This window comes from Bos grunniens, chromosome 5, assembly GCF_055505025.1.
Source record: "Bos grunniens cultivar Pamir isolate PY7600 chromosome 5, Bosgru_T2T1.0, whole genome shotgun sequence".
NCBI classification, from domain to species: Eukaryota; Metazoa; Chordata; class Mammalia; order Artiodactyla; family Bovidae; genus Bos; species Bos grunniens.
The window spans coordinates 69,330,690-69,348,756 of record NC_141169.1 but is presented as its reverse complement, the minus strand read 5'-3'; the positions used below and the strand labels follow the sequence as shown (position 1 = coordinate 69,348,756).

Below are 18,067 nucleotides of genomic sequence, written 5' to 3'. Positions count from 1 at the left end.
GCAAAGAGTAGGACACAACTGAGCAACTATCACCTTCACCAAGCTAAATTCTCATCACACCTTCCTCCCCACCTCTCTCCCATTGTCAATGGCTTCGTCTTCCTCCGCCACATTAAACAGACTTTTCTGCCCAACCATCAAAGTCCTTCATGGTGCTCCCTCCCTCATCTCACATTTTAAAACATTACTTATTTTGGCTATGCTTGGTCTTCATTGCTGCGTGCGGGCTTTCTCTAACTGCCGTGAGTGTGGGCCGTGCACACAGTGGCTACTCTTGTTGCAGAGCACCGACGCTGGAGCACACGGGCTCAATGGTTGTGGCACATGGGCTTAGTTGCTCCCAGGCACGTGGGATCCTCCCACACCAGGGACAGAACTCATGTCCCCTGCCTTGGCCGGTGGACGTCCAACCAGGGTGGACAATGTCAGCCCTGGTGGACCACCAGGGAAGCCCCCCCGTTTCCCTTTGACACAAGCTTCCACTGGCGTCAGGGCTGGCCTCCTCATCCCCCAAGAGGGATGACCCTTTGTCACCCGTGCTACTTGTCTGTATTTTCTTCTGTGTCTGACTCCTGTCTAGCACTCGACAAGGAATCATTTCTGGAGAAAGAGGGAGCCAGAGGTAGGTAAACCCATGGCAAAGAGAAGGAGAGGGATGCATATTTGAATTTGTAAGGGGGCAGTCATGGTAAAAGCTTTCATGAAATCTAAGCAGACTGATTCTTTGAGCAAATGTTTTCAACACTAGCTGACCATTAGGATCACCTGGGAAGCTGTTCTAAAATACGGCCACCTGGTTCCACACTCAGAGATTCTGATTTAATTGCTTGAGGTGGGGCCTGGACTTTCAAAGGTTTTCAGTGTTCCAGATGATTCTAAAGTGCAGCCAGGTTAAGAACTACCCCTACAGAGCAGGGCTCCACAGACTTTAATGTTTTTATCAATCACAGGAGTTGGGGTGGGGGAGCTTTTGTTACAGTGATGATCCTGGTTCAGCGGGCTTCGGGTGAGGCTCGATAGTTTGCGTTAGCGAAAGATTCCCAGGTGTGCTGCTGGTGTGTGTTTGTGGACTGCACTGTGGATAGCAAGCTCAGATGGCAAAGTTGGAATAGGGCACCAACATACACTGTGCATCCAAAAAGAAAGTGAAATAAAGCATGTGTGTGCTACATCACTTCCATCGTGTCTGTGTGACCCCATGGACTGTAGCCCTCCAGGCTCCTCTGTCCATGGGGATTCTCCAGGCAAAAATACTGGATTGGGTTGCCATGGCCTCCTCCAGGGGATCTTCCCGACCCAGCGATGAACCCCATCTCTTAACTCTCCTGCATTAATACCACCTGGGAAGCCCAAGATAAAGCACACTTGCTGTTATACTGCGTTTCAACCAAATAGGAGGATGATGGTAATGCTAATTTGAAAGCTGGGTAAACATAATTAAAGTTTCCCCCGACCTCACCAGTCTGGGTGCAGGTAAGGTCTCAAGGTTACAATCTGCTTGTGGCACTTACTCAAACGTCTCCTTAGCACTCTGTATATCACAGAACCCCCAGCTCCCTCTCTGTGTCTCACCCAGTGATTTCTAGGTGCTCCTGGGCGGGGAGGGTCTTCTCTCGGTTCATGCCAACAATAATTCTCTCCAGTTCTTCAGCCCAGTATCTCCTAGCTCACGCTAAAAGCTCAAGATACCACCTGGGGAGGGAGTGCCCGCCCTCAGAACCTGGTGTTGCCTGTCAAATCTCCCAGGGGTCCCAAAGCTGCAGAACCGTGGAAGTCCAGAGCAGGGCGCCCTTCCAGGGCCTGCGCTATGCGTGACTCACGCAGCAGCGGCAGTTACGCCTTTACTCCCCAGATGCATTCAGTGAGGGGTCAGCCCTGCTTGCCTCCTGTTGTGTCAGTCAGAGTCTGTTCAGACATGGCGTCGGATGCTAGCTGCACCCTGTCTCCAGGCCCAAGTCTGCGCACTGGCCAAGACACAGACATTATATCTGCCTTGTTCCAAGAGGAAAAATATGAATTGGCCTCAAACGGAAAAATCTGCCACCTGGAACTGAGTTTCTCATCTGTGGGATGGCCAGTACTTGTGAATGCTGTGGGCCAGCAGTACTCCATTTCCCCAGTTTTTTTGAGTGGGGAGTTATCACCCTTTGGAAATTTCTTTCAAGATGCATGTGGAAATTGAAATTGCAATAATATGAAGATAAAATCTTCCTGCCCATGCCCAGCCCTACTGCTCACAGGTAAGCCCCATTGACTATTTCAAAGTCTTTTTTTTTTTTTTTTATTTCAAAGTCTTATCATGGCTACCTCCGATGCGAAAATGTATGGTTATACTTCTGCTTCGTGATTTCTTGGTTTTAAGCAATGTCTATGAATTTCCAAGGTGAAAAATTTGAAATTTAATTCACTGGTACCATCTTCTTTTCTGACACCCTCCTCCTGATTTTTGTTGGTTGCATTTTTTAATGACTGGTTCTTACTTAAGTTACTTTTATAATTTTAAGTAACATGCTTAGACTTGTTTCTTGGTTCATACTCTTTAGATATCGTGCTTTTACTTACTATTGTGTAAGATAAAGGAATATACATGCCTACATATTCCTCTACTCCTCTGTTCTTTCCAAGTCCAGTTAGCTGTTTGGTTACTTTGTTTATCTAAATGGAAAACAGTTTTAAAAGTTATGTTAAAATATTGTTTGATAAAGAAGTGGGGTAGGTTGACTGGCCATGCAAGATAGAAAATCTAATTTCATATCAGTGGGGATATTCCAAGAGTCAAAGTCAAATGCATTTCTCTTCCTCTAAACTCCATCAAACTGTTTCAATCCTGCTGTGTATAGTTTGTTTTGCTTTTGGAACAAATACTTTTGTACTGTTTTGTACCCCCTGGTGTTTTAAAATTTGTTCTTGTTGATAAGATAATTTCCCACCCACCCCCAATCACTAATATCTTCCAGCTGTTTGATACATTTTGAAGCCAGGAATATGCACTGGCTTTTTCTAGGCCATGTGCGTAGACCTTATCCTGTGAGTACTTTTTGTTACACTCTTGAGTTTCATTGTTCTTATAGGTCACGTCACTGTCTGTCTTTGATTTATTTTTCCTTTTGCCAAAGTAGAGCTTCAAGTTCCTTTCCCAGAAAACATAGGTGTTTGCATATCTAAAAATAAATTTTTGCTTATCTGAGTTTTTGCATGTCTGAAAATGGGTTTTGGGATAGCTGAATTTTTGCATATGTGAATATGTATTATACGCCTGTAATAATCTGATTAATGGCTTGGTTAATTTTACAACCAAAATCACTTTCATTCAGAACCACTTTGAAGGTATTTCTCAACTGCCTTCTAGAATTTAGTGTCACTGAAAAGTGGTGGTTAAGAGTACTAAGCCAAACTGCTGGGATGTGTTTAGTTCTTTTGTTTTTGTTTGGCTCTGCTGGGTCTTAGTTGCGGCGTGCAGGTTATTCATTGCATTATGTGGCTCTCGCGTTGTGGCTCTGGTTATGGTTCGTGGGCTCTAGAGGGTGTGGGCTCAGCAGTTGCAGTGTGCTGGCTTAGTTGCTCCTCGGCATGTAGGATCTTCCTGGACCAGGGACTGAACCTGTGCCCCATGAATTGGCAGGCAGACTCCCAACCACCGGACAAACAGGGAAGTCCCCAAACTGCTGGTTTTGTTACCAAATTGAGGTTTGTTTGTTGCTCAGTAGCCAATACTGAGTCAAGTGTTGGGCAAAAGGAAAAATAGGTTTATTAAAGACGTTGGTGATTCTGGGGAGAAATTTCCATGAATCCAAGATTTCAAAGAACCAACTCCTCAGGTTTTGTTTGGAGATTTTGGAGAAAAGAGGAAAGGGCTACATCCTGGGGAGGGGGTAGACTATTTTCAGAGATGATTGTCTCAATCACACAATTCCAAATAGTGGTTGTATCTCACTTGTGGTTGGAATATTATCTGAGCCACAGATCTCTGGTCGGCTAGTCCTTCTGGTTCCACATGATCTGGGGTCTACGTGCTGTGGGCAGCATATGGTTAACTTCTTCCACCTGGTGGCAGTTCCAGCATCTGCCAAACAGCTCAAAGATATGGCTCAAAGTATTATCTATAGCCCTTGAGGAGGAACTGAAGTCCTTGACTTTGTTTAATGGCCAAACAATTATTGTTTTGTCTTGCTTGACTGTTTTTCTTGCAGCATTTTCTCACTGCTCTAAATTTATTTTTTAGATAAAGTTTTTCTACAGACAAGAATTAGGCAGAGAACATAGGGGTGGGGTGGGCATCTGTCCTGGGAAGACCCCATAGGGTTCTACTCAGTTACGCTTTGAATCCTAGTTTGCTAACTGCTGGTTTTATATCCATGGGTAAATTCTTCCGAGTTTTCATGTAAAAAATGATAATAATAATAACAGTAGTGGTAGTAGCAGCAGCAGCTAACTCATAGGTCTATTTTGAGAATTGAATTACCTAATATATATCAAGTTAAAACAGCTACTCACACACAGATAGCCCTATAAAAGTGTTGGCTCTTTTTTTGGAATCAATTTTATCATTATCTTTATATTTATCCTGGGTATTTTGAAATTTCGTGATACTAAAGCTCTGTAGGTACTTTTGCACTCAATAAACTTGGTACTTAGAACACCCTTTCAAGTATCTTCCTTAAACTCTGGAAATCTAAAAAATACTTTCATGGCTTCCATTTTCTCTCTTCTTTCTAGAGCATCTTAGTTAAATGTAGGCTGTGTTGGATTGAGATTGTGTGTTTCTTATCTTCTTTCTTCAGATTTTCCATTTCTTTCTATATGCTGGAAGATCTCTTCTATTTCTTCCACCTAATTTAAATATTACATTTAAAATTTCTGCACCCATATCTTGATCACAAACAATTTCTTGTTCTTTGTTCCTTTTTGGAGTTTTAAATGGACATAATTAATACCTATCCACATCTTTTTGTGGCTTTAGTTAGATTTATGATCTCCAGTTTCTACTAAATTATCTTGGGTCCTTCAGAATGTGATGACAATGGTCCTTTATAGAGGCCTCACATCTTTTGAATACTCTATATTTTAATACTTCTCTATGATACTAGTTTCTTCTACCCACAATAGATGTATTTTAAAAATCAAATTTGCAACTCCCAGTAACTAGACTTTGGTTCTGTCAGCCAAAATATGTTTCTAAGAGAACTTTGATTCTAAAGTTGGTTGTATGAGGGAATTGCTAGGTCACATGACATCTATTTTGCGCTGAGGGGAGGCAAAGGCAAAATTTCTCTGAGATCTGTAGCAGCAGGGACCACAGCTCACCCTCCACCAGACTAGTTTTGTAATATGGTTTGGAAGATGTTCCTGGAGACTCCAGGTTGATTCCTCCTATTCTTTCAAGATTGTCTAAGATGCCAAATACCCAATACCATGCTTTCCTGATGATGACTCTCTAGCTGAATTTATCCCCCAAATTCTAGATTTTTTCAAACTGCACACATTACCTTGCCACATGGACACTCAGTGAGCCCCACTTCCTGGTATTCATGCCTTGATATAATCCTTCCTTTGAGTGTGGACAGGATGAGCATATTGCCTCACTTCTAATGAATAGAATATGGCAAACGTGTTCTTGTTGTTCAGTCACTCAGTCATGTCTGACTCTTTGCAACTCTGTCCTTCACCATCTCCCCGAACTTGCTCAAACTTGTGTCCATTTGGTCAGTGATACCATCCAACCATCTCATCCTGTCATCCTCTTTTCCTCCTGCTCTCAATCTTTGTCAGCATCAGGGTCTTTTCCAATGAGTTAGCTCTTTGCATCAGGTGGCCAAAGTATTGGAGCTTCAGCATCAGTCCTCCCACTGAATATTCAGGGTTGATTTCCTTTAGGATTGACATGTTTGATCTCCTTGCAGTCCAAGTGACTCTCAAGGGTCTTCTCCAGCACCACAGTTAAAAAACATCAATTCTTCAGCACTCAGCCTGCTTTATGGTCCAACTGTCACATGCATACATGACTACTGGGAAAACCATAGCTTTGACTATACAGACCTTCATCAGTAGAGTGATGTCTCTGTTTTTTTAATAGCTGTCTAGGTTTGTCATAGCTTTTCTTCCAAGAAGCAATCATCTTCTAATTTCCTGACCGGTATCACTGTCCACAATGATTTTGGAGCCCAAGAAAATAAAATCTGTCACTGTTTCCACTTTTTTGCCATCTATTTGTCATGAAGTGATGGGTCTGGATGCCATGATCTTCATTTTTTGAATGTTGAGTTTTAAACCAGCTTTTTCACTCTCCTTTTTCACCTTCAAGAGGCTCTTTAGTTCCTCTTCGCTTTCTGCCATTAAGATAGTGTCATCTGCATATCTGAGGTTGTTGATATTTCTCCCAGCAATCTTGATTCCAGCTTGTGATTCATCAGGTCTGGCATTTCACATGACATACTCTGCTTGTAAGTTAAATAAGCAGAGTGATAATATACAGCCTTGATGTACTCCTTTCCCAATTTGGAAGCAGTCCCTTGTTCCATGTCCAGGTCTAACTGTCAATAGTCCTGTCCTACAAACAGGTTTCTTAGACAGGTAAGGTGGTCTGATATTCCCATCTTTTTAAGAATTTTCCAGTGTGTTGTGATCCACATAGTCAAAAGCCTTTGTGTTGTCAATGAAGCAGAAGTAGATCTTTTTCTGGAATTTCCTTGCTTTTTCTAAGATCCAGTGGATTTTTGGCAATTTGATCTCTGGTTCCTCTGTCTTTTCTAAATCCAGCTTGTACATCTAGAATTTTTCAGATCATGTATTGTTGAAGCCTATCTTGAAGGTTTTTGAGCATTACTTTTGCTTGCGTGTTCTGTTGTTAGTCACTCAGTTGTGTCAAACTCTTTGTGACCCCGTGGATGGCAGCATGCAAGGCTTCCCTGTCCTTCACCATCTCCCGGAGCTTGCTCAAATTCATGTGCATTGAGTCGGTGATGCCATCCAACCATCTCATACTCTGTCATCCCCTTCTCTTCTGCCTTCAATCTTTCCCAGCATCAGGGTCTTTTCCAGTGAGCCAGTTCTTCGAATCAGGTGACCAAAATATTGGAGCTTCAGCTTTAACATCAGTCCTTCCAATGAGTATTCAAGGTTGACTTCCTTTCAGATTGACTGGTTTGATCTCCTTGCAGTCCATGTGAAATGAGTGCAATTTTGGAGTACTTTGATTCTTTGGCATTGCCTTTTTTGGGGACTGGAATGAAAACTGACCTTTTCCAGTGCTTTGGGCACTGCTGAGTTTTTCAAATCTGCTGGCATATTGAGTGCAGCACTTTAACAACATCATCTTTTAGGATTTGAAATACTTCAGCTGGAATTCCATCACCTCCACTAGCTTTGTTCGTAGTGATGCTTCCAAGGCCTGCTTGACTTCACACTCCAGGATGTCTGACTCTGGGTGAGTGACCACACATCGTGGTTATCCGGGTCATTAAGACGTTTCTTGCATAGTTTTCTGTATATTCTTCTTAACCTCTTCTGTTTCTGTTAGGTTCTTGCTGTTTTTGTCCTATATTGTGCCCATCTTTGCATGAAATATTTCCTTGGTATCTCTAATTTTCTTGAAGAAATCTCTAATCTTTCCCAGTCTATTGTTTTCCTCTATTTCTTTGCTTTGTTCACTCTAGAAGGTCTTCTTATCTCTCCTTGCTATTGTCTGGAAATTCAGATGGGTATATCCTTCCTTTTCTCCTTTACCATTCATTTATCTTCTTTTCTAAGCTATATGTAAGGCCTACTCAGACAACCAATGTGCCTTCTTGCATTTCTTTTTCTTGAGGATGATTTTGGTCACTGCCATCTGTACAAGGTTACTAACCTCCGTCCATAGTTCTTCAGGCACTCTATCAGATCTAATCCCTGGATTAGATCAAATCAAATCTAATCTATTTGTCACTTCCACTGTATAATTGTAGGATTTGATTTAGGTTATACCTGAGTGGTCTAGTGGTTTTCCTACTTTCTTCAATTTAAGCCTGAATTTTGCAATAAGGAGTTCATGATCTGAGCCACAGACAGCTCCAGATCTTGTTTTTGCTGACTTTATAGAGCTTCTCTATCTTCAGCTGCAAAGAATATAATCCATCTGATTTCAGTTTGACCATCTGGTGATGTTCACGTGTAGAGTTGTCTCTTGTGTTGTTGGAAGAGGGTGTTTGCTATGACCAGTGCATTCTCTTGGCAAAACTCTTAGCCTTTGCCCTGCTTCAATTTGTACATCAAGGCCGAACTGGCCTGTTACTCTAGGTATCTCTTTATTTCCTACTTTTGCATTCCAGTCCCCTATAATAAAAAGGACATCTTTTTTTGGTGTTAGTTCTAGAAGGTCTTGTAGCTCTTCATAGAACCAGTTAACTTCAGCTTCTTTGGCATTGGTGGTTGAGGCGTAGACTTGGATTTCTGTGATGTTGAATGGTTTGCCTTGGAAACAAACCGAGATCATTTGTTGCATTTGAGATTGCACCCAAGTACTGCATTTCCAACTCTTGTTGACTATGAGGGCTACTCCATTTCTTCTAAGGAATTATTGCCTACAGTAGTAGATATAATGGTCGTCTGACCTGGCAGACATGCTAGGATGTCTAAGTCTAAGATTATGTAAATAGAAGACTGTGGTTTCCAGCTTGGACACTCAGTCTTTCTAGCTCTTCCTTGGGTCATTCACCCTAGGGAAAGCCAACTGCCATATCATAATGCAGCCCTGTAGCGAGACCTATGTGGTCAGAGAGCAGGACCCACAACATATTATATGAGTGAGCTGGGAAGCAGGGCCCCAGACTCTCAACTGAGCTTGAGTGCAACCTCTTGAGACATCTTGAGCCAGAGGCACCCAGCTAATCCATCTAACTTCTAAATTGTTATCTGTGAGATAGTACATGTTTGTTTCTCGGCCACTATGTTGTCAGGTAATTTGTTATGCTGCAATAGCTCACTAATAAATATATCACAGGTTTAACTTGTCTAAAACTAAGCCCCCAGCATGCTCCTCCTCCCACAGTTTTCCCCATCTCAATAAAAGACTACTCTATCCTTTCAGTTTCTGAGACCAGAAAGTTGGAATTATCCTCGACTTCTCTTTTTCTCTCACAACTAATAGCCAAACCATCAGCAAATCCTACCAGCTCTATCTTCAAAATATTTCTCAAATCTGACTCTTTTTTCATCTTCACTACCACCCTGGATGACTTCTTGTTCCCAGAAAGTCATTGAAATGATAAACGGGGTAAACTCAATTGCTCAATATGCCATCTTCCACCAGGAGATAGCCTATTATATTTCTTATTGTCCCCACTATATGATAACGCCTTTATTTTTCTACTTGCGTTTGTTACCTTTTAACCAGAAGTCTTTGTGCCTGGTATTATGAAATTTTATAATGATATGCCTCTTGGATATTGTTTTGTTCATTGTGGTAAGCAGTCTCTCTTCTTTACTTCTGGAAAATTTCCCACTATATTTAGATAATTTTCTACTCACTGTTCTATCTCTCTGGAACTCCTAAGTTGGAAATTGTGCCTTCTGAGTAGATTAACCACTCTCTAATCTTTCTTGTTTTTTATCTTTGAATCTCTCTCTTTTTAATCTCCTTTCTGTGAGGTTTCATCTCCCTGTCCTTCAATTGAATTTATTTTGGCTCTCCTATTTTTAATTTCCAAAAGTTCTTTTTATTCTCTATTTGTTCCTTGTTCTTGGCATTTCTTGTTTTATGAATACAATATCCTCTGTTACCTCTTGGAAGATACCAGCTCCACTTGGTGGGTTTTGCTTGTTTTCATCCTTTTTCCTCTGGATTTATTTTTTTTCTCTCTGCTTTGTGTTCTTTTGTTTTTGATGGCTTTCCCAAATATTTGGAGATTCGTTGCTATTTGCTTTGTTAAAGGATTAAACTGAGTCATATTAAAATTTTTAAGAGTTCATTTGAGCAAAAGTACATTCAAAGCAGTGCCGAATGAAAAGTGGTTAGAAATGTACCCCCAGCAACCAGGGAAAGACTTATATAGAGAAATGTGGAAGCAAAGAAAGGAAATTATTTGATTGAAGCCTAGTTTGCTGTTTGTGATTGGTTGTCCTTACTGTGTTCATTTCATAACCTTAAAGCATTTACAGGCTTAGATTCTGGTGACTGATGCCGTATGGCTTACATAAGCAAACAGTCGCCTTGTTTAATTATTCCAACAGCTTATAGTTAAGAGTAAGACCACATATGGTTTCATTTGCTGACATGGATTTTACTTTAGAATCATTAGGGCAATTGGGCATTTCTTTGGAGGACATTTCTCCAGAATCTCAACTAACATGTATATTGCAAAGGCTTATTCCCACATTGGAAGGCAAGGAATAATAGCCAACCATAGAGTGCCAGACATGAGTACCAGAGTATTCTTGTCTACACATGACTTCTCGGCAACACACTGAACTATGCCCTTACCATATTTTATTATTGTACTATAACTTGTGACCAGCTGAGGACAAGGACTGTCATTTATTCATCTGGATATTCCTCAATGTCTCAATAAATGCTTGTGGAATGAATAAATGGATAAGCTGAATTTATTTAGAGCCTTGCCCAGAAACTCAAATAACACCAACCTAATAATATTGGCCAACTAACTGCTGTGTCAGAGGTCCCCCACCCCAGGCCCTTAGTGATCCACCCCAGGTGAGGCAACTCAGATTGAATGTATGGAAACAAGGGTCTGCAGGTGCTTAGCACCTGTCAGAATGGCCGTCCTCTCCACTGTGCTGTGTTGCTGCTTATGCTTAGCAATGAGGCCAAATTCATTCTTGGATCCTTTTTGTCAAAACTGAACATGGAGATAATGGCTTCTAACTACAATTAGCTCTTGAACAACATGGTGTTTGAATTGTGTGGGTCCATTTATAGAGGGTGGTTTTTTTTTTTTTTCCATAAACAGTCAGCCTTTTCTATTTCTGGGTTTTATGTCTGCAGATTCAACCAACTGCAGATGGAAATTTCCATCCCTGGTTGGTTGAATTTGCAGATGCAAAATTGGGTATACAGAGGGCTGCTGGACTATGCCATTTTATACGTGGGACTTGGGCATCTGTATATTTTGGTATCTGCAGGGGCTCTTAGAACAAGTTTCCTGGGACTATCAAGGGATGACTGTGTATGGTGATCCCTTGTGCGTATTTGATTTGGATATTTTTCTATCTTGTATTTTCCACATTAAAGTGCTATCAGTATTGTGGCAGCTCTGTTGTTTTGCCATCTCACTAACCTGAATAACCACTTATCTGAAAATGTGCCTTCTTTGAGACCAATGGTGAACACTATATTATTTTCCATCTAGGAAAAGGAACATTATCCCTATTATTTTTTTCCCTTTTTAAGACAGTTTATTATATTTTCTCCAACATCAAGATAATTAACATTTTTAATAGGCTTCTTAATACCTTTTGGAAATACAAAGAGATGATGTCTTTCCCACTGAAGCATCTATTATTCATTCGCATCATGAAAGTGAAAGTGTTAGTCGCTCCATCATGTCCGACTCTTTGCGACCCCACGGACTATAGCCTGCCAGTCTCCTCTTGTCCGTGAAATTCTCCAGGCAAGAATACGAGAGTGGGTAGCCATTCCCAGGCCTCCTACAGTGCAGGCAGATTCTTTATCATCTTCACTTTTTTCCCACTGAAGCATCTATTATTTATTTGCATCATACCAAGTACAATAATGGATAAGAGAAGAATGTTCCCTTCAGAGTTTTACAATCTAGTGGAGGAAGAATACACAAACATAACTAACACAAGTTTGGCAAATGCTGTAGTAGTACTAACACCTCAGAAATAGTATTGAAGGGATGGAGAGTAAGCCAGTGGTCTTTCTGTGATCCTAGCTGGCTTTACACAGAGCTTCTAAATGACTCTCAGACATATAAGTAAAACTTTAAATTAGTAAAATTACCTTGTGCTTTGCTTTTATCACTTCCAGTTCGGATTCATAAATTAACAAATGGAAGTTTCAAGTGACAGGTGTGAAAGAGAACCCAAAGAAACAGCTGCTTTAAGGAAGAATATTGAAAATGTATAAAAGCTGTTAATAAATAAAAAGAAGCCCATATGTGTATTTTTTAAAAATCCAACACTTCTTTTCTGGCTTCCTTGCAATTCCTAAATGTAAATAGATTTTTAAAAAAATTAACCAAATCAGCCCTGATTCGCAAAGACCCTCAAGGAATCATGAAGGATAAGAAAGGAGTTAATGTGAAAGCTTAAGAAATGATGGTTGTTAAGAAAGGAGAGGGGAGCATGAAAGACAGAACCAAGGCTCATGAATGTGGCCAGGAAGTGAAACTGAGGTGGGGGTGGGGGTAAGACAAACAAGAGTGGCTTGAGTCCAGCTGCTCAGAGGAGCCCTTGGATTCTGTGTTTGCTCGGGAAATGACGAGGCTGAGAAGGCTCCAGACCTCAGTCTCCTTCTCCCACCGCCACCAAAGACCAAAGCAGCTCTGCACGTGTCTATTTTTCCAGCTGAGTGAGTCAAAGTTCATACTGTTCACCACACAACAGGCCAATCCAGAGACCAGTTGCTGGGGCAACGAATAGCAACTTTATTAGAAAAGTCGGCAGACTGAGAAGATAGGGGACTAGTGTCCCAAAATACCTTCTCACCCAGGTTCGAATTCAGGCTTCTTTTATACTTCAAGAGGAGGGGCTAGGATTGGTTGCTGCAAGCCAAATCCTTTGTTCTTATAGCCATCCACATAGGCTGGATATTGCTATGGACCTCAACAAGACAAATGTTATTCTATGTTCTCTGCAACTTTTAATTGCTTTATGAATGGAAAAGTGGTATACCCTTGAAGGTCAGAACCTTGAGAATGGACTGTCCTATATATTTCAGATTATAGGCAACATCCTTAACTTGTGCGTGTGTGCTAAGTCTATTCAGTCGTATCTGACTCTGTGTGACGCTATGGACTGTAGCCCACCAGGCTCCTCTGTCCATGGGATTCTCTAGGCAAGAATACTTCAGTGGGTTGCCATGCCCTTCTCTAGGGGATCTTCTTGACCCGGGGATTGAACCTGCATCTCTTACATTTCCTGCATTGCCAGGCAGGTTCTTTACCACTAGCACCACCTGAGAAGCCCAATAGAATACACAGGTTAAAGTAAAAGAAACAGATCCAATATGGGGTCAGATACGTTCATCCCTATTACAAGGTTGGACTTCTTTTTTTAAAAATTGATTTATTTTGATTGGAGGATAACTACTTTACAATACTGTGCTGGTTTTTGCCATACATCAACATGTATCAGTCATGGGTGCACATGTGTTCCCCCATCCTGAACTCCCCTCCCCCTTTCCTCCCCATCCTATCCCTCTGGGTTGTCCCAGAACACGGGCTTTGAGGGCCCTGCTTCATGCATCAAACTTGCACTGGTCATCTGTTTTATATATAGTAATATACATGTTTCAATGCTAGTCTCTCAAATCATCCCACGCTCTCCTTCTCCCACAGAGTCCAAAAGTCTGTTCTTTACATCTGTGTCTCTTTTGCTGCCTTGCATATAGGATCATCATTACCATCTTTCTGAATTCCATATATATATGTGTTAATATACAGTATTTGTGTTTCTCTTTCTGACTTACTTCACTCAGTATAATAGGCTCCAAGATTTAATTTGAACCCATCGTTTGGAAGTTCATGCAAAGTTTAAATGAATGTTGTTGCACTGGCAGAGAGCCAATCAGAAAAGTGGGAGTTGTATCTGTATGGCTATCTGAGTCGAGACCGAATCACAAAGGCAGGCGGTAAAATGCAAGCAAAAGGGTCAGACATTGGAAATCCTGGCAGGTACTCAATAAACTAAGTTGAAAAAAAGCAGATCCCAACAGTGTCTCGGATTCCACAGGAAAGGCCAGGATGAATGGAAATCATTCAAGATCAATATTCTGACCTGAGTGGCAACCTCAGCTCAGTCATGGTGAGGAAACAATATGGAGATCCACATAGGAGTAAAGCTCAAGGAAAAACAGATGCTGGTCAAGGCTTTAAACATCATATTTAAAGACAGGATCTTCTAAGTCTTTAAGAGTAAAAGAAATACTGGGAGGTATAAAAATAGAACAAATTTGGAGTTTACCCTTTATAACCTTAGAGAATAGAAGAGGAAGGCTCTGGGAAAATTTTGCACAAAGCTAAGAGAAATTGGATTGTCAGTATTCTCGCAGGGTTTGCTAGGTTGGCCTTTACCTTGACCTTTAGCAGACACAATGTTGACCTTTTTTAGAAGCCAAAGCGGCGTTTGTAAGAGGTTCTGAAACAAATCCCATAGCTGCAAGAACTTTTATGAGGGGCCCTGCAGATTTGAATTGGATGAGGCTTTTCTGAAAGAGAAGTTGCCTAGTGCCTCCCAGGATGCATGGTGAATGAAGGAATGTTCATATCTGTCAGACCAAAAAATATGAGAAGCACGAGATACAAACTTGATTCTTTAAAAAGAAATGTCAGATTTCTGAGTTAACACACACACTTGGTCTCCATAGCTTTCATTATAAGATTGCAATAATTGTTTTTAAATAAATCAGAATTCTAGACATTAGATGTACAGTGGTAAGAGCACAGACATGGTTGTGAAATTTAAAGTTCATAGCTTGAGGGTGGGGCTTTCCTGGTGGCTCAGAGGTAAGGAATCTGCCTGCCAGTGCAGAACATGGGGTCAGTCCTGAGTCAAGAAGATCCCCTGGAGAAGGAAATGGCAACCCACTTCAGTATTCTTGCCTGGGAAACCCCATGGACAGAGGATCCTGGCAGGGTACAGTCCAGGGGGTTGCAAAAGAGTCTAACATGACTTCCAACTAAACAACAAGATTGAGACTACAGAATGAAGAGAAATCAAGACATTACATTTTACTGTGGCAGCTGTGTAATGAAAAACCAAGCCATTGTAGCAATTAAAAATGTACATGGAAGGTGGTGAAAAATATTAATATAAATGTATCACTTAGATAGTATGACAAGAATATCCCCCAGCCAAAACCTAGACAATGCTGGAACAAGCTGCCGTATCATTCCATGGACTCTCACCTCCCTCTGTAAATGCACTCATACAGAGAGCAGACATTGGGACCTGGAGAATGGACATGACGCCCCTGCCCAGCTTGAAGAAGCCAGAGCCGTCATCGCCCCTTTCCCCAGTGACTTGGTCCACATGCCCCAAGACAAGGATAGGTAGACAGTTAGTTATGAGCAGGTTGTTAAGGAGCCAAAGATTTGGCCCATAAATAAAAAGAGGGGGGAATGTTGAGCCCTATACCAAGGTCAACATTCAGAAAACTAAGATCATGGCATCTGGTCCTATCACTTCATGGTAAATAGATGGGGAAACAGTGGAAACAATGGCTGACTTTATTTTGGGGGGCTCCAAAATCACTGCAGATGGTGATTGCAGCCATGAAATTAAAAGACGCTTACTCCTTGGAAGCAAAGTTATGACCAACCTAGACAGCATATTAAAAAGCAGAGACATTACTTTGTCAACAAAGGTCTTTCTCATCAAGGCTATGGTTTTTCCAGTGGTCATGTATGGATCTGAGAGTTGGACTATAAAGAAAGCTGAGTGCAGAAGAATTGATGCTTTTGAACTGTGGTGTTGGAGAAGACTCTTGAGAGTCCCTTGTACTGCTAGGGGATCCAACCAGTCCATCCTAAAGGAGATCGATCGGTCCTGAGTGTTCATTGGAGGGACTGATGCTGAAGCTGAAACTCCAGTACTTTGGTTACCTGATGCAAAGAGCTGACTAATCTGAAAAGACCCTGATGCCGGGAAAGATTGAGGGCAGGAGGAGAAGGGACCGACAGAGGATGAGATGGTTGGATGGCATCACTGACTCAGTGAACATAAGTTTGGGTAAACTCCGGGAGTTGGTGATGGACAGGGAGGCCTGGCATGCTGCGGTCCATGGAGTCGCAAAGAGTCGGACATGACTGAGTGAACTGAACTGATACCAAGATCATAGGATAAAAATCTCTGGAACTGATCAAGCCCCACAGCCACTGTTGCCATGAGCCTTTGGACCTAAACCGGCCAGTTCCCTGACCCCATATTATGTAAAATACTCACCCTATCATCCACCCTGTAGCATCCTAACTAATCACCTGATGCCACCATTCCTGTAAGAATTTTTTCTGTCTTGACGTTATAAAAATTGGCTACTAGCCTGCAAAAGCATTCAGCTTTCCCTTGAACCAGCCTGCTGTTCTAACAGCGTCTCCCACTCTAATAAACTTTATTCTTCTCTCTCAAAAAAAATAATAATGTATCATTAATATGTAAGTTAAAAAGATGGAATCATCTGGATAAAGAGCCACTGCCAGAACTAAGAACAAAAGTAAACAATCGGCTTAAAGAGAGGCACTTAAAAAATGAAAGTTTTATGTAAAGTAAAAAAGGTTAAACTGTGTAGCTTACTATCATACAGACGTGATGAGTTCTTACAGAATGAATACTTTAATTTTTCCTGATATGTTGTCAAGGTTGATAAACAGTTTCTGCACAACAGACCCCAGACATTTAATTATTTGATGGGAAGTGCACAATTTTCATAGCAATATTAGAAAAAATAAACCATCTTCTAGGTGCCATTACTCATGGTTTCAATTTACAAAAATAAAGTGATAAAGTCCAATGTTGGCAATCAGGAGAAATATATATTCATATTACAGTGCCGAGCAGCACTGTAAGTAGATTTTATCTTTTTTGGAACACTTAGGATATTGCAACAAGAACTGTAAAATTGTTCACACCCTTTGTTCTGCTAACTTAAGTATCAAGAAAATATATTCTGAAGAAAATTCAAGTTTTTTAAAAACAACAGCGTTCATATTGACACTTTTTTTTTTTTAAATTAAAGATATAATCCAAATTCTCAGTGTTAAAGGAATAACTAAGCCAGGGGTTGTAAATTTTGCTATAGCTATTAAAAGGACAACAGAGGATGAGATGGTAGGATGGCATCACCGACTCAATGGACATGAGTTTGAGCAAACTCTGGGAGCCAGTGAAGGACAGGGAAGCCTGGCATGCTGCAGTCCATGGGGTTGCAAGAGCCGGACAGGACTGAGCAACTGAACAACAGTTAAAACAATGAGCAGACATTTGCATGGGACCATGAGGGATTAACAAATCTAGAATTACCTTCCCACGATTGAAAAAAAAAAAGTAAAATTGGCAAAATATAGGAAATAACTAGCTTTGGAATTTGGGGACAACAGGCAGAAACCAATTGTGACCCTTGAGAAAGGAGAACAATGAGGTGAGGTCTGCCATTGCTGGGGTTTTCTGCCTGGAGGTAATCCTTACTGTAGCCCACAGAAAAATCCCAGACTCAGTCCACCACTCTTTTTTTTTTTTTAATTGGAGTGTAATTTCTTCACAATGTTGTTAGTTTCTGCTGTACAACAGGTGAATCAGCTATACGTATACATATATCCCCTCCCTGCTGAGGTTCCTTCCCACCCGTCTAGGTCATCACAGAGCACTGAGTCGAGCTCCCTGTGCTTGCTATACCGTAGCTTCCCACTAGTTATCTATTTTATACATACTGCCAGGCTAGCTTAGTCAGTAGAGCATGAGACACTTAATCTCAGGGTCATGAGTTTGAGCCCCACATTGGGTGATCTCTTTGGGCTTCCCTGGTGGCCCAGAGGGTAAAGAATCCGGCTGTAATGCAGGAGACCTGGGTTCAATCCCTGGGTTGGGAAGATCCTCTGGAGGAGGGCATGGCAACCCACTCCAGTATTCTTGCCTGGAGAATCCCCATGGAGAGAGGAGCTTGGTGGGCTACAATCCATTGGGTTGTCCATGGGGTTGTAGAGTTGGACACAACTAAGCAATTAAACACAGTGTATATATATCAGTGCTACTCCCCCAGTTCATCCCATCCTCCCCTCAACCACCACCTCCCATCTAGATTAAATGTAAGTTGTCTAAATAAAAGGCAGGAATTGTCAGATTAGATTGCATTAAATATTAGCATTAAAAGGCAAGGATTGTTAGATTAAAAGTGTCCATT

General features: G+C 41.3%; 1 long non-coding RNA gene across 3 annotated transcripts in view; it reads left to right on the top strand.

Annotated features, from left to right (window-relative positions):
- Positions 1–315: 315 nt before the first annotated feature.
- The window catches only part of LOC147372357 (uncharacterized), a 61,955-nt gene continuing 44,203 nt past the window's right edge, over positions 316–18,067 (top strand). For all 3 annotated transcript variants that reach the window (XR_015164019.1, XR_015164020.1, XR_015164018.1), the window contains exon 1: positions 316–2,240. This is a non-coding gene — a long non-coding RNA (uncharacterized LOC147372357). The remainder of the gene's footprint in view (positions 2,241–18,067) is intronic.